This window comes from Sinocyclocheilus grahami, unplaced genomic scaffold (genome assembly GCF_001515645.1).
Source record: "Sinocyclocheilus grahami isolate Dianchi unplaced genomic scaffold, SAMN03320097.WGS_v1.1 scaffold1111.1, whole genome shotgun sequence".
Classification (NCBI taxonomy): Eukaryota; Metazoa; Chordata; class Actinopteri; order Cypriniformes; family Cyprinidae; genus Sinocyclocheilus; species Sinocyclocheilus grahami.
Genome location: NW_015506290.1, coordinates 75692 through 90969, shown reverse-complemented (window position 1 = coordinate 90969; position 15278 = coordinate 75692).

Sequence of the window (15278 nt, the reverse complement as noted above, 5' to 3'; positions counted from 1 at the left end):
ACTCACAAAGAGCTTATAAAATGTGCAAAGGAAAACAGCGCCAGGAATTCCTCTGTTTGCACACCCAAATCTGCTGCAAGACAGAGCTTCTGACGCCCTGGACCGAACTGTAATGGGCAACATAGCTCTTGTGTACCAGAGTTCATTTCATTTGAAAGAACCGGCCAAGTGTGAACACGCAAGTGGCAAGTCGCAGTGTGTCATTGCATGAAGTTGCATTAAACCTACTAGAAGGAGCTTATGAGCTCATGTTAACCACTCAAACCTTAAAGGGATAGTTCAGCCAAAAATTTAAATCCTGTCATTTGTGTGCAAAGAAAACAAAAGTAACTTCGACAATTTCTTCTCTTTCGTGACAGCCTTCAACGCACTTTCACAACAGTACAATGACACATTGCTTGTGCATTCCTCTGCTTGCAAACAAGGCACAACACATTCAGATTCTACGTCAGAACGCCGGTTCCTGCATCAGCAGCATCACACGCATTTACACGTGGTACTTTCATGAACGTGTGTCAAAGACAAAGTCGCTATTTTTGTTTTCTTTGCACTCAAAAACTATTCTCGTAGCTTCATAAAATTACAGCTGAACCACTGATGTCACATGAACTATTTTAATGATGTCCTTACTACTTTTCTGGGCCTTGAACGTTTCAGTTGCATTGCTGTCTATGCAGGGTCAAAACTACCTTAATTTGTGTTTTGAAAATGAACAAAGGTCTTACTGGTTTGGAACAACATGACAGTGAGTAATTAATGACAGAATTAAAATTTTGGGGTTTACTATCCCTTTAACACTTTTGGCCAAATGTTGCTTTCAACCCTTGCAGTCCTCCTCCAAGTTCACACTTTGGTGATGTAATGTTACACAGACCACTGGTTCTCAACCATTTTGACTTAAATAAATAAATAAAAAATATATTTAAAAAAAACACTTTAAAATATACTCAAAGTTTCTACCCATTTTTAGAGCTTGGCATATCTAGAAAAAGTACATTTATTTTAAACACATTTGCAATGCATTTCTTAATTTATTTTTACAAGATTTTATTAATGACTGTTACAGGTCTAGATCGTACTTACATCGTGAGTGCTTAGCAGAGGGAGTTTCTGAATCATACAATGACAAATCGGACACCCTACTGTCCCGTGGGCTTCACAGACATGCACAAGCAAGGACCACAAAACCACAAGTTCACAACAAATGTGCCATTTGGGAAAAATTATTTGAGTGGAGTTCAATTTTATGCAAATAATGCAACGCTTTATGCAATGACTAGTACCAACAGCAGTGAAGACCATGATGCTCACGTGATCTGCCTCCTGATACAGCTGGATACTGCGGTGACTCAGTGACCCCCAGTGAGTCTAAACTGTAGTGCTGTGGGTATATATTTGATTCTCTCACGAACTTGAGATACCAGCCTCTACTAGCTGGGTGTGTCATTTGATTATAATGGATAATGTTTAATAACTACAGGCTTAAAATGGCCTGAGAACTGCATTTAGGCTCATTCGAGGAGCAAGTCACTACAGAGTCATAACCTGGGAAACTTGTGTAAAAGATTACGTAAGCTACCATGTGTTGAGGAACTCATTTTTGTGAGTGTGAGAAAAAAAAGGACTTAGTTTCAGTAAGGATCAAGTTGTTTTCTATTTCCTTGTTGATTTGTTCAATTTACCGCTGTTTGTTTTGGGAGTGCTATACTTTTTGAATTGCGTGCTGCTTTTTGTTCCGCTTTTACAAGTGGTGTCATATTCTCAAAGAATTCAAATGAACTTACAGTACCATCACTAATACAAAAATGTTACACCCAAGTCACTGAAACCCACTGAATGAGAAAGAGAATGACACACAGAAAGTCAGACAATGAATCACTTAGTGAGTGTGGAATGTGATTCGGTCACTTGCATGTTTGACTAGGGAACAAGTCTCTGATAAGTTCCTGTTGGCTTTTTTTGGGTCACCGCCACAGGATTTGAATCAAATCATAATACCACGAGAGTTTCCACACTGTGTCACATGACTAAATGGCCCAACTGCTAATGTCTTTGAAATCACAAGCCATTTAGTGTTTATAACCTAATTTTAAAAGGATTATTTTTGTTAATTTTTTTATTCGGGATGTAGCTCATGCAATATCATCTCTGTAATGAACATGAGAAAATATAATAACTTGTTGAGGAGAGGCGTGCTTCTAAGTGATACAATTTAAAATTCTGACCTGGTGGGTGCTAAAATGTGTAAAAGGAAATCCCATAGACTTACACTGAATAAGAGACCCAAGACTAGAGATCGGAATATCATAGAGACACACAGTAAACACACAGTAATGCAGTAAAAGCAACACACAACACCTTAGCAGCCGGACGTAGCAACACCTTTACAACAGCCCCCCACAACAACCTAGCAGTGTTGTCAACTTAGCAATTTTGTTGCTAGATTTAGCAACTTTTCAGACTACCCTAGCAACATTTTTTTTTCAAAAAGCACCTAGCAACAAATTTAGCTATTTTTAAAAAGTTTTTGTCAACTTTAGCAACATTTGTAAAGTGACTCAAATGATAAAAAGGCACATATTTTCATCTAAATTACACAAAAAGAGGAAACCATTGAACAGCTAGCCAGCCAAGCAGCACATCAACCTGGAGAGAGCTGGAGAAAGATGCCTAACAGCACAAACATCAAATGTGCATTAAGTTGCTAGTTCCAATTGGTCAATAATAAATGCACATTTATGATACAGCAAGTGTTGTTCAGTTAGGTAAACTGTAAGAAAAAATATGTGGAAAAACTGAAAAGGTACTAGTCATTTTCTGCCAGGATGTTATCCATTAAGTTGTAACCCTGTAACCTTAAAACACAAAATGCAATGTGGAATACAGATTGTTCCTTCATATTAACAGTACACTGTGTCCTAGTTTTACAGTCTTTTGTGTAGCACACTAACTAACTACCAGTACACTGCTTAAAACTATAATTGTTCAGAATGTGCAGTTTTACTAGTTAATAAGAAAATACATAAAATGTGTAACTGTTCAAAAATTCAATGTTGTAAAAAATCCGATCATAAAGATGTTACTTTTACAAATTAAAATATTTTATGTTTATAATATTTTTATGAACAAATAACATTTAAAAAAAAATTGTGTTGTGTATTGTGTCATGGTTATGCAATGAAGTCATCACGCAATGACATCACAATGTCATTTAGCAACAAATCGATCTGCCTTTAGCAACTTCCCCTGAAAATTAGTTGGCAACACTGAACCTAGCAACCACACTGCAACGTGTTAAAAAATAACTCAAAACACTTGAGCAACTGCACAGCATCCATCCACCCAGAGCTAAAGCTGTTTTAAGGCAAGCATCCAAAGTTAGCAAAAAAACACAGGGAAGGAGATCAGCGGCCATTTTTTTAGGAAGAAAAAAAAAATGCTGGTTAATAAGAGAATTTTCTCCAGTGGTAGAGCTGGAACTTGGTATCTCCCAATAATAAGACCATGGCTGTGTTCACTTTATACCCTCATTCACTATCTCCTACATTAGTCCCCAAAAAATCGAGCAAGTGAATTCGGACACTGAGTGCGCTGGAAGAGCTGCCACTCTTGCATAGTTTGCGCATGCGGTTTAATAATCATTTGAAACTTGGCAGCTTCAATAGTAATGAAAAGATTTATCTCAAACTCTTTCATGGAAACTGGCATATATAAACCTTAATTAAATGACTTACTAATCAATTGAAAATAAATGTATACCTGTATTATATTACGGTGTACCCACATTGGACCAGCGGTTTGGAAAATGGATGATTCGGTTGCAAGCGGCATCTTCTGGGAAGACGCGGGAATTTACTCGGCAAGACCCTCACAATGCATTATGGGTATTCACTAGCCGCTGTGTGTACATCAGTTGCACACTCATTATTGCAGTGCATTATGGGATTGAATACGTGTTCTCACTAATATCCACTATCTCCTCAAATTGTGCCCTATTTAAGAGTATAGAGGGCGATTTTGGGCACATCCAAACTCTGCCAAAACCCCATGAAAACACTTTAGCAACTGCATAGAACCCGTAAAATTATAGCAAACACAAACAGCAGCTTAGCAACTGCATATCAACCTCCCACAATCACTAGCAACCAAAGAGCAATATGCTAAAAACTGGTCAGAACACCATACAGTAGCACCTGCACAGAAACTCCCTAACAACATCTTAGCATCTTAACATTTTTTTCTTCGGAAACGTAAAAATGTAGTTATGTTTCTAAGAAAAAAAAAGATGTTTGTTTCTCAGGTCATGAGTACATGATGTTCAACACGTTTTTTTGTTTGCTCTTTTAGCAATAGCTTTGTTTGTGCTGTTAGCTGCACTATGAGGTGCATAAATAGAGTCATGGATGCTTTTGACCATTTCTTTTCTTTTGGTCTGTCTAACCACTCTAGTTCTTTGTTGCTGATGTTTGTGTTCGCTGTTACTAGGGCTACCTTTGATTAAAGAGGTCTGAAGTGCCTCTTGAGCTCTTTTCAAACCTCTTTAACCTCTGAAAACAGAACCTGGTCAGACACGGCCTTGTTTATAATTCTTTTATCTTCAGTCATCAAATGAGATAAAATGTGGGTGGGGTGGATTTCACGTGTGTATGTAACACTGAGTTGGTTCAGTCCAGATGGGCCTGCCACCCCCTCAAAAATTTCAGATGCACCTTAAAACTCCCAGCAGCACCATTTTTAGCTCGCTAGCCAACAATGTCCTCATTCTCAGGCCTCGAAAAGAATGTGTTGGAACCAGTATGTGTGCATTGATATTGTGTTTTGTCATTGAATGCCCTATGACGCCATTCCATCAGGACAATCTATGCTTACAGAACACAACCTGGTCAAAGAATAACTAAGCATTGCAATCGAACAGGAAATCATATGGTAAAAGTGTAACTACAAACAAAATGAACCACCTACAAGCAAAAGAAATTCTTTGAAACTAGGTGCATAGGTAGTTATTTATATACATACGTTTAGGCTAAGATTGAAGATTTTAGGTTAAAATTAAAATATACAGCAGGTCCATAACAGTTTGGAATTATATCTTTAAAAAAAATCTTAAAGCCATTGCATTAGAGATTAAAGCAAGTAACATCTGCAAACAAATGTTGCTGGATTTTCCCCCCAGAATGAACTTCACTTCTCAGAGACATTTTTACAATGATTTTTTCATCTGCTCTGTCAGTGATTTCAAACAGGTGGTAGCAGAGTAGCCACAGGTGTAGTTCATCACTTTAACTCCTAAGCATTGCAATCGAACAGGAAATCATATGGTAAAAGTGTAACTACAAACAAAATGAACCACCTACAAGCAAAAGAAATTCTTTGAAACTAGGTGCATAGGTAGTTATTTATATACATACGTTTAGGCTAAGATTGAAGATTTTAGGTTAAAATTAAAATATACAGCAGGTCCATAACAGTTTGGAATTATATCTTTAAAAAAAATCTTAAAGCCATTGCATTAGAGATTAAAGCAAGTAACATCTGCAAACAAATGTTGCTGGATTTTCCCCCCAGAATGAACTTCACTTCTCAGAGACATTTTTACAATGATTTTTTCATCTGCTCTTGTCAGTGATTTCAAACAGGTGGTAGCAGAGTAGCCACAGGTGTAGTTCATCACTTTAACTCTAAACATCATCCACTAATGTTTGACAACCACGAGGTCACAATACTTTTTGTCTTCATTTTGAACATGTCTATTTTTGTGATTAAAACTTCTTAAAATAAACACCTTTTGATTTTACATTTTGCTATCTAATGCAATGTGCGTGTGTGTCTGTCTATCTATCTATTAGGGCTGCACAATTAATTTATTTTCTAATCGCGATTACAATTATGGATGCCACAATTACGTAATCGTTCAAAGTCCACTTGTGTTATTCTGCGTGCTTAAGATGCTTTTTTTTCTTTCTACATGTTATCTTAAGGGTTTTTACCATTATTTTAATTGTAATTTTAGTATAACATTATAATACCATTCATAGTTTTACTTTTTTATAATTTAAAGAAGAAACCAATCTGATGTTTAGTTGGCATTTGAGGCTTAATACTAAAGAAAAGCACTAAAGGTTTTTCAGTTAGTGTTTTCAGCTTGGTTATTTTCATATAAAAATACGGCATGCAGTTGCATCAAACAATGGTATAAACACCACTCAATGTAAATTGTGATAATCGTAATAATCGTAAATTACAATTTCAAGGGAATAATCGACAATTATGATTTTTGTCATAATCAGGCAGCCCTACTATCTATCTATCTATAGACAGATAGATAGATAGTTCACCCAAAATGAACATTTTCTCATCAATTACATAGCTTCATGTTGTTTTAAATTTTGTTTCAAAGTTTTCTGTCCCACCATCGAAAGTCCATGCGACCAAACATTTAATAGTTCAAAAATACATTGTAAAAGTAATTCATGAACCAAGGTTTAATCAGATTTAATTTAGACTTTTATTTACATCGATCAGAATGCACACACTGTACAAAGAGCATATCAAATCAATTTGATGATGGACTTTTTTGAAGAGTCAAAGTTTTGGTTGCATGGACTTTTAATGGAGAGACAGAAACTGCTACGGTTGCAATAACAATATATAATCTGTGATTTCATGAAGTAAAGTGACCATTTTGCAACATGTTTCTCATTCAACAACAACCAAACCCAGACAGACAGCTTTTAATTCTCTCTCAGCAATTAAAAACTGCAGCACCCTTTTCTTCGACTTTTCCATTCAGAAGTAGTTTAAAAAGTCAATTCTGTTAATGTTTAAAGTTAAAACAAGGCTGTGGACAAGAGGCTGTGTACTCCTCTCTCATGCCCAGCAATGTAATGTTTGCAGAAAGCATAACCCCCTTACACAACAGCATCCACAGGCTTATTAGAATATTGGCTTCAGGGCAAAGTAGCTATATCTGGCGTTCATTTGATGAAAGTATATGTTTATTGTATCTTGACTGCAACATGTCGTCATACTATAATATATTAATAGTAAATTTAACATTAGCATTCCTGAACTCTCTCTCTCTCACACACACACACACACACAAACACACACAACATGAATACAAGGCAGGGTTGGGTTACATACACACTGTCATGTTTAAACAAGACTCACGGTCAGCTGGATTGCCACCTCCTCCTTTTCCCTTCAGCCTGGTGGCTCAGGTTTGTTTTACCTTATTTCGGAAACACGGAAGAACAGAAGTCACAGCAGAAACAGCGTGCAGCTGTGAAAACTGATTCCCACCAAACAAGTCGCCCCCCAGGCCTCTGCCGGTAAGCAGTTTCTTTGTATTGAAGTATTCACTGACACAGGAACAGTTGATTGTTATTTGTTTTTATTTTTTACAAGTAGAGTTCTTTGAGTCTAAATGATTTGATGGGGAATTTTTTAAAATAAAAATCTTGTAATGTCTTATTTACAATACCAGGGGCTCAGAATATCATTAAAAGAATTAAGCAATAAAACCGTTGCAATAACAACTAAGCATTTATATACTTCTTAATGTTACAAAAATCCTTACTTAAAACTTAATTCAAGCAATATCAGATTCGAAATCGTGCTGTTGTGCGAGCATCAAGTATGAGGCCGCAGATATAATCACTGGCCTGCTGTTATTCAGACCATAAACAGCGTGGGAGTGTGCATGATAGTGGCTTATTTATTATTTTAACTGTACAAAAAACAATAAGTTGATATTGAGTAACTTACATTTTAGTTACAATTTTGCCAAATATTTTGTCCGTTTTTGCACAGCTAATAAAGATACCAAGCGAAGTAAAATCAGCTGTTGCGTCTCCGAGCAAAACACAGCAGTGAGACGTTCATGATTGAATCGGTTGTGTTTGAAGGAATCGGTTCGGTGAATGATTCAATATAAAATTGGCATTCTACCGTTGTACTCTTACTGTTTCTGTCATACCTTTTTATGACTTAAATACTAAGAGTAGTGTTTTATTCAGAATATCAGCCAGTCACTTGTTTTGTTCATGAATTATCAGTGTCTAGGGGCTCAGAATATCATTAAAAGAATTAAGCAATAAAACCGTTGCAATAACAACTAAGCATTTATATACTTCTTAATGTTACAAAAATCCTTACTTAAAACTTAATTCAAGCAATATCAGATTCGAAATCGTGCTGTTGTGCGAGCATCAAGTATGAGGCCGCAGATATAATCACTGGCCTGCTGTTATTCAGACCATAAACAGCGTGGGAGTGTGCATGATAGTGGCTTATTTATTATTTTAACTGTACAAAAAACAATAAGTTGATATTGAGTAACTTACATTTTAGTTACAATTTTGCCAAATATTTTGTCCGTTTTTGCACAGCTAATAAAGATACCAAGCGAAGTAAAATCAGCTGTTGCGTCTCCGAGCAAAACACAGCAGTGAGACGTTCATGATTGAATCGGTTGTGTTTGAAGGAATCGGTTCGGTGAATGATTCAATGTAAAATTGGCATTCTACCGTTGTACTCTTACTGTTTCTGTCATACCTTTTTATGACTTAAATACTAAGAGTAGTGTTTTATTCAGAATATCAGCCAGTCACTTGTTTTGTTCATGAATGATCAGTGTATTTGAACGATTCAATGACACACTCATAAAGACAGAGAGACTTGTCGCCACCTACTGGTGTATTAATGTAGACCTGCAGACAGCGCCACTGAATCCCCATCACTAATGTACAAGCTGGATATCCGCTCAGCCAATCAAATTGTAGAACCAGACCTAAAGGCCCTTTCACACCAAGCAAGATTACCAGAAATAAAAGGTTTTAATAATCGTTCTAATTCTCCTCACAGATGAAGGATATGATTGGAATCATTTTCAGAACAACAGCCGCCTGACTTTGAAGAGCTCAAGCATTTAAAGTGGGAGATCACGCAACTGTAGTGCGCTTTTAATAAACGGAACATTGTGCGTTGCTGTGGACGCCAAAATAGTCATGGCTCTTAGTTTGAATGGGTTTTGTTGTATATTGTGTTTTTTGTCAAATGTCAAATCTCTTATTTGCTATGCAAAAGTTCAAACAATGAAATAAATGTTCTTTCCCCAGGAATATTCAAGAAGAATCTGATATTTGGGATCAGTTATGTTTCAACAGTTTTAACAGACTGAAACCGAGGCTCTTGATTATTCGTTTTTGACTTGCTTCTCCAGCCTGACACCATGAACATCTCTCTCGAGAACCCCTATGGTGATGTCACCATCCCTCGTGCCAAACTGCGGGGTCCGGCTGATTCCAGCACCATCATCATGAACCCAATGGCCTTGGAGAGCACCTACAACAACCGCAACTCTGCCTTAAACCCCTACAGCAGCTTCAAAACCCCAGGCGAGAACAACACCTCAAGTGTGCCAGTTTACGGAGAGGCCAGGAACGGCAGCCAGAACCCCCCTCCGGCTTACACAGTGAGGGAAAGCGACGAGCAGGTGGGACGCTGCTACGCCTGTTGCTGCCGCTGCTGGAGGAGGAAGTGAGACTAGATTTACCCTGTGAAGCAAAGGATTATGGGTTTCCAATTTGGAACCACCATTCCACCTCCCAAATTTTGGAAGCCAAATGCTATACAGTTCTAAAATGACTGGATTTTTGGGATCCTTTAGCTATTACATAAACCTGGAGATCATACTGCGGTTTGGACAAAACAAGAGCTGACCTTCTGGGACTGCACCGAAACCTATTATATTAAATATTTACATTTGGATTACATAATTGTTTTGTTAAGTTGGATTGCTCCTACTGAACCACATTAAAGCAGCCTCAAACAATGGCATGCTTAGATACTCTCCTTCATTTTGGCGTCACCCAATTGTTCCCATACACTTACTCAAGTTATTCGACTAATTTTGTTGTTGTTAATGGAGTGTTTCTATAAATTTATAATGAGGTTAAACAGGTTTTATTGGTGCACACAGAGGTGGGCTCGCTTCACAATATGTCCCGGTGGACTTCTCCAAGTTTCTTTAGGTTTTTGAGCCACACCCTGACATGCCGTCAGACACAGGTGACTGAAACTTGAGGAAGAACCCTTGTTCTTTTTCAAAGGGATACACAAAAAGACACTGTCAACTTTTACTTCAGAATGAGTGTTGTGCCATCCGAGTTTCTATTGAACAAGCTTTTCTGGTTACTGTACACAAACCGCTGACACAATGTGTCTAGGATTGCCAAAGAGACCATTTAGTGCAACATAAAACCCTCTATAAGGGTTTTATGTTGCCAAAGAGACTATTTAGTGCAACATAAAACCCTTATAAGTACTAATATTATATGATTATAAGCAATATTATGGTAATTACATTTAATACAATGGGTCGTGGACAGGTTTTTTTGGCCATAAGACTGCGAGTCTGACTATTGTAAATAGGATAAAATATGCCAACCAAAATGTTTTGGATGTCTGTATATGTTAGGCACGATGATCAATATATTTTTTGATACATAAAATCACCTTTGTCTCTGTAAACAACTGTTTTCAACTCATTTTACTTATGAACTACTCAACGTTTCCTACAAGGTGACTCAGTCAGTCTCTGTGACGGCAAATTCTAGCTGAGTAAAGGCAGTGTTATCAGACAGCAACTGAACCAGTTTGGGACGTAGTGCCCTGAGAGCAAGTTCCTGGAACAAATACACGTGGAGTCCAGATCAGCAGGTTTAGAGGTGTGAAGAAACTTTGTTACCTGGAATCTCAAGCACTACAGTATTCCCAGTATATAGGGTTATTATTTTTATCCAGTATTGACATTAACCGTTACACTTCAGTTAGATTTTAGATTTATTTTCAGCATAGTGCCAGAGGGTTAATGTAAAGTTATCCAAAGGTTTGCAAAGACAGGGGAGAGAGGCTTAACATTTGAAACATAAAATATTATTTTTACATTTAGAAATTAATTGATGATAGATTCAAAGGGAAGCTCTAACTGTAAATGTAAACCATTAAAATGCTGGTAAATTGATTGCCCATTGTCTTGAGACTTTTGCATATTATAAATATATATTGTATCTTTACTTTGAAACTATTCCCCTTGAAGAAAAAAATACTAACCATAGAGGTATGGTGCACAACGATCATAAATTCATATTGGATCTCATTCTAACAATCGTTTTCAGAAGCTTTAGTCTTGTTTTTTATTATTTGCACAGTGGTGGTTACATTTATAAAGTTTTATCACAGCTGTAGTAAGTTTTATTTTAAGACGAAACCATGAATATTGTGATTTTTGTAAGGCTAGTTAAGCCGTCACTAACTGTTAATAGGTCAATTGAAGGCAAGGTTAGGATAGCATGCGAATACACTAATGTAAACATAGGAAGAGGAAATTCTAGGACAAATGAATGGAAATGTGGTTCTCACGATAATGAATGTTTTGTCAGTGCAGACTGCCAGTACCGTCGGTAGGGGGAGATAAAAACTTGTAGTTGTAATAAAATATTTTCTTCCCTTTCAAGTGCGAGTTAATATTCTAAGAAAAGAAGTCGCAATTTTTTTTATTCAGTGGCTTACACCCTTTCATACTGTTATATTGAGTTATATTGTGTTTTGATACTGCTATATTTTTGTAAAGCTAATAGACGTTAGTTGTTAATATGGCGTCTGAGCTGTTAGGATAGCATGGGGATGTACACCAATGTAAACAAAAATGAAATATCTGACTTCATACGTGGTCTAGAGATGCATATTGATTTGGTTCTCACAATATTAACTTGGTTTAGTCACTATACAGACTTAGTGCCAGTGATGGGAGCGCTTATTAAAATTCAACCTTCAGAAACCTTATTTTGGCCTACAGTACAGAAGAGTGCCTACAGTACAGACAGAAGGAAAGTTGCTCAGAGTTTCCTCTGCTGTGGTACACTGGTACAGTTGAAACAATTAGTTCGAATTAGTTAAGCATAGTGTGATTGATAAACTACATCTTCACGTCTTCTCAAGCTGAAATGCTTGCAGAAAAACGCATCACTGCGGCGCCGGCATGATATGCTGTATTTAATCTAAAACTATTTTAATACGTATTTTTTATTGACATTATTATACAACACACTATTACCTGGTAAACTTATATAACGTAATATTTGTAGTTTAAAAAATGACTGTCACACTGTGGATTGAGAACTAAGAATTGCAAAAAATTATATCGTGAACACTTTTTAAATGACCAGTGACCATTTAAACCTAAAATGTATGTTTATATAATAGATAAGAAAATCATGTTGTTTGTCAACTATTTATTCGAGAAGGTAGCTTAAGGATGTAAGTTCTACCACAATTAGCATCAAAATAGTGCTGATATAACTATGATTATCAGTGGAACTGCTGGTAACATTAGTACAATTGTAGTAGTCAGTGTTTGCTTGGTGTATTTTTTTCTGAAGGTCAAGTAACGGGCTTGAGAATGTGAGTCGAGTGTGAGGCTCTGGAGAAGCTTCTGGAAGTGAAGAGAGGAGGGTCGCGTGGGCTTCCCTTCTAGAAGCTTCTCTTAATGGTCCTGTGGGTGACATCATTTTTAAAAGTACTAATATCCCACACAATCTTACTACTATAAGTAATAAAACAATGCATCTTAAATGAGAATAATTAAATCAAGTATAGCATGTCACAATGCTTGATACTGTTCCTGATTCAGCACTTTCAATTTTAATCCATATTCTGCAGAGATTTTGTTCATTATTAATCAGGCTTATGTAATGATAAATGACTTTCCTCAAATACCGCCAGCCAGATTTATCCTTTTTATACTCCCCCATGTTTAAATATACAAACTGTCCTGAGAAGCTTACTGTACTAATCCACCACAAACTGTGTATATTAACACTCCCCTTACTGCTTTATCTTTCCAAAAAGTTATGGGAGGGAGTTTATTTTCCTGGTCAAGATGCTAGTAGCTGAAAAAAGCTACTGTAAAACATTACAATGATGTTATCAAATACCAATATCACAAATTTATACAACACAACATTTTAAATAACCTTCAAAATTTATTAATGACATGTTTCTTGCGCACTGAACTAGTTTGAAATTAATGTCTATGTTACATGAATTAATGAGACTTTTCTCCAAAAGACGTGTGGCCCAGTGCACAGAAAAGCCCAGTGTTTTCAACACATTCAAAACAAAATTTCCAGAGTCCTTCCCCTAATCTTCATACACATGTGTAGTCCAGATTAGGGGGGTCCGGAGCCTTTATCCTTAGCTCAGGGTGTAGAACTTGTCTGTTGAACTTGCCAGGTGCTGGTTAATATAATAAACGTCAAAGAACAAAAAAAATATAAGCCATAAGATCACAAGAACTTGATTCATATCAAAAGGGGGAAAAAAAAGTGTGTTAGTAAAAAATGTATCTTGTGTTTTGGCACTAATCAAGTTGAGATAATACTTAACATTTATCTCCCAACTAATTGCTAGACCAACAAGCAAAGGCATAATTCAATGCCAGAGAACAACGGCAGTGATAAATGTCGCCTGTCTTTTCCAAAACTTGTTCTTGGTGAGTAAATGTGGCCAAGATTTTGCTGTCAAAATGGCTTGCAACTTCGTGTAGAGCAAAAGTTGGACGGAGAGAACGGTTTTAAAGAGAAGCATTGTGAAATACGAAGGTAGCAAATAGTGATGGCCTCTCATATGGCGCTTTTCCACTGCGTGGTACGACTCGGCTCGGTTTGCGTTTCCACTGCAGTTTATGCTGCGTTCCAGGCAGGTTTTTGAGCCCATAAGTCACGACTTCAAACCACAACTCACGATTTTGTAGCGTTGGTCACGCCAAATTACGTGAGCGCAAGGAATTGTGGTAGCTAGATGTAAACAAACTTCTAGAATAAACAGATTATTTTGTTATATATATTTGATAAGTATGTAATTTTTGCACTACCCCCTGTATAGGCTCTGTGCACAGCTGCAGTCTTGACAGAAAGGGGCTGCCATTGTTGTTTCGCGGGCTATGTGACGTCAGAGCGCGGAACTGGGAGTACATCGATCTAGTACGAGTTCACGGGTGGGAAGTCACGGGTTTGACTGCCGTTCCAGTGCACTTGCACGGGTAGAAGGTTGGAAAAACACGGGTTACGGGTTGCCTGGAACCCGTTAGTACCGCTTTAGAGTGGGTGGGATTGTTCACATGTCGTTATAGTTTCACCGCCTGAAAAACTTTTTCATTCCGCGTCGCCCCATCAAGCTCTCACTGGATCCGCTCCTCTGCTATCAACGAGAGGAACGTCTGTACTTGCTCAACAGACAACGAAAGCCATTTTTTGGTTGTTAAAAAAAGGTGCGCTCGTTCAAAACGGTTGCGTTCGTTCCTTTGCTGGCTTGCTGATTTAAGTCTAGCGGGTCTGTTGTGTCTCATGTTGCAAGTTCAGTGACGCAGGTAGTGACGATTCTCTCTGGCCAATCAGTGATCAGCAGAGTTTACACGTCACGTTTTGGTAATGGTACCTCAACCGAGGTAGTACAGAAAAAAGTACCAGGTACCAGGTACTGTACCCAGTGGAAAACCCCCCAAAAGTGAACCGTACCGAACCGTGCCGTACCATGCAGTGGAAAAGCGCCAATATATTCCCAATGCTTGCAGAGTTAGCTGTGGAAGTCCTGAACTCTTCAAATCCTTCACACAGGTTGACTCAAGCCAAAGGCAATACGGGCAAACACAAAAACAAAACAATCGTTTTACTAAAACAAAATAGAAAAATAACTTGGATCCAAAAAAATTCAAGATGGCATTTCATGGTAAACAAATACTTTACAACGTGATGGTCTAAGCTTTGCTTATTTTACAACAAAAACAAAAAAATACCCCTACGTACCCTAACAAAACGACTGTGAGAACCCAATGGCAATAATGCAACAGTGGTGGTTGATTGAGTACATATGAACACACATGTATCTCAGTTTAAACAGAGTACATCTCTGCAAATGTGAGTGTATTAGTTTTTGAGACCCTGAATGCATCTGCACACAGATTAGCGTGTCCATCATCAGATTCTGTTCCCTCTCCTAGGCGTTACATTGTCCCAAGAGGTTCTCCAAAACGGATCTTCTGGCCTGCTTTCAAATTAAAGGTAAAATCCCGTGGAGCTTCGAATAAAAGTACAATAGTAGAGCCCAAATTGAATTCGCCCAGGTGTTCTCCTTTTCTCATGCTGATGCCTTCCCGGTTGTTGTTTGTTACATAGCTGAAGTCATTGTAAGTTCCTTTGCTGTATCGAGGGTTGTTG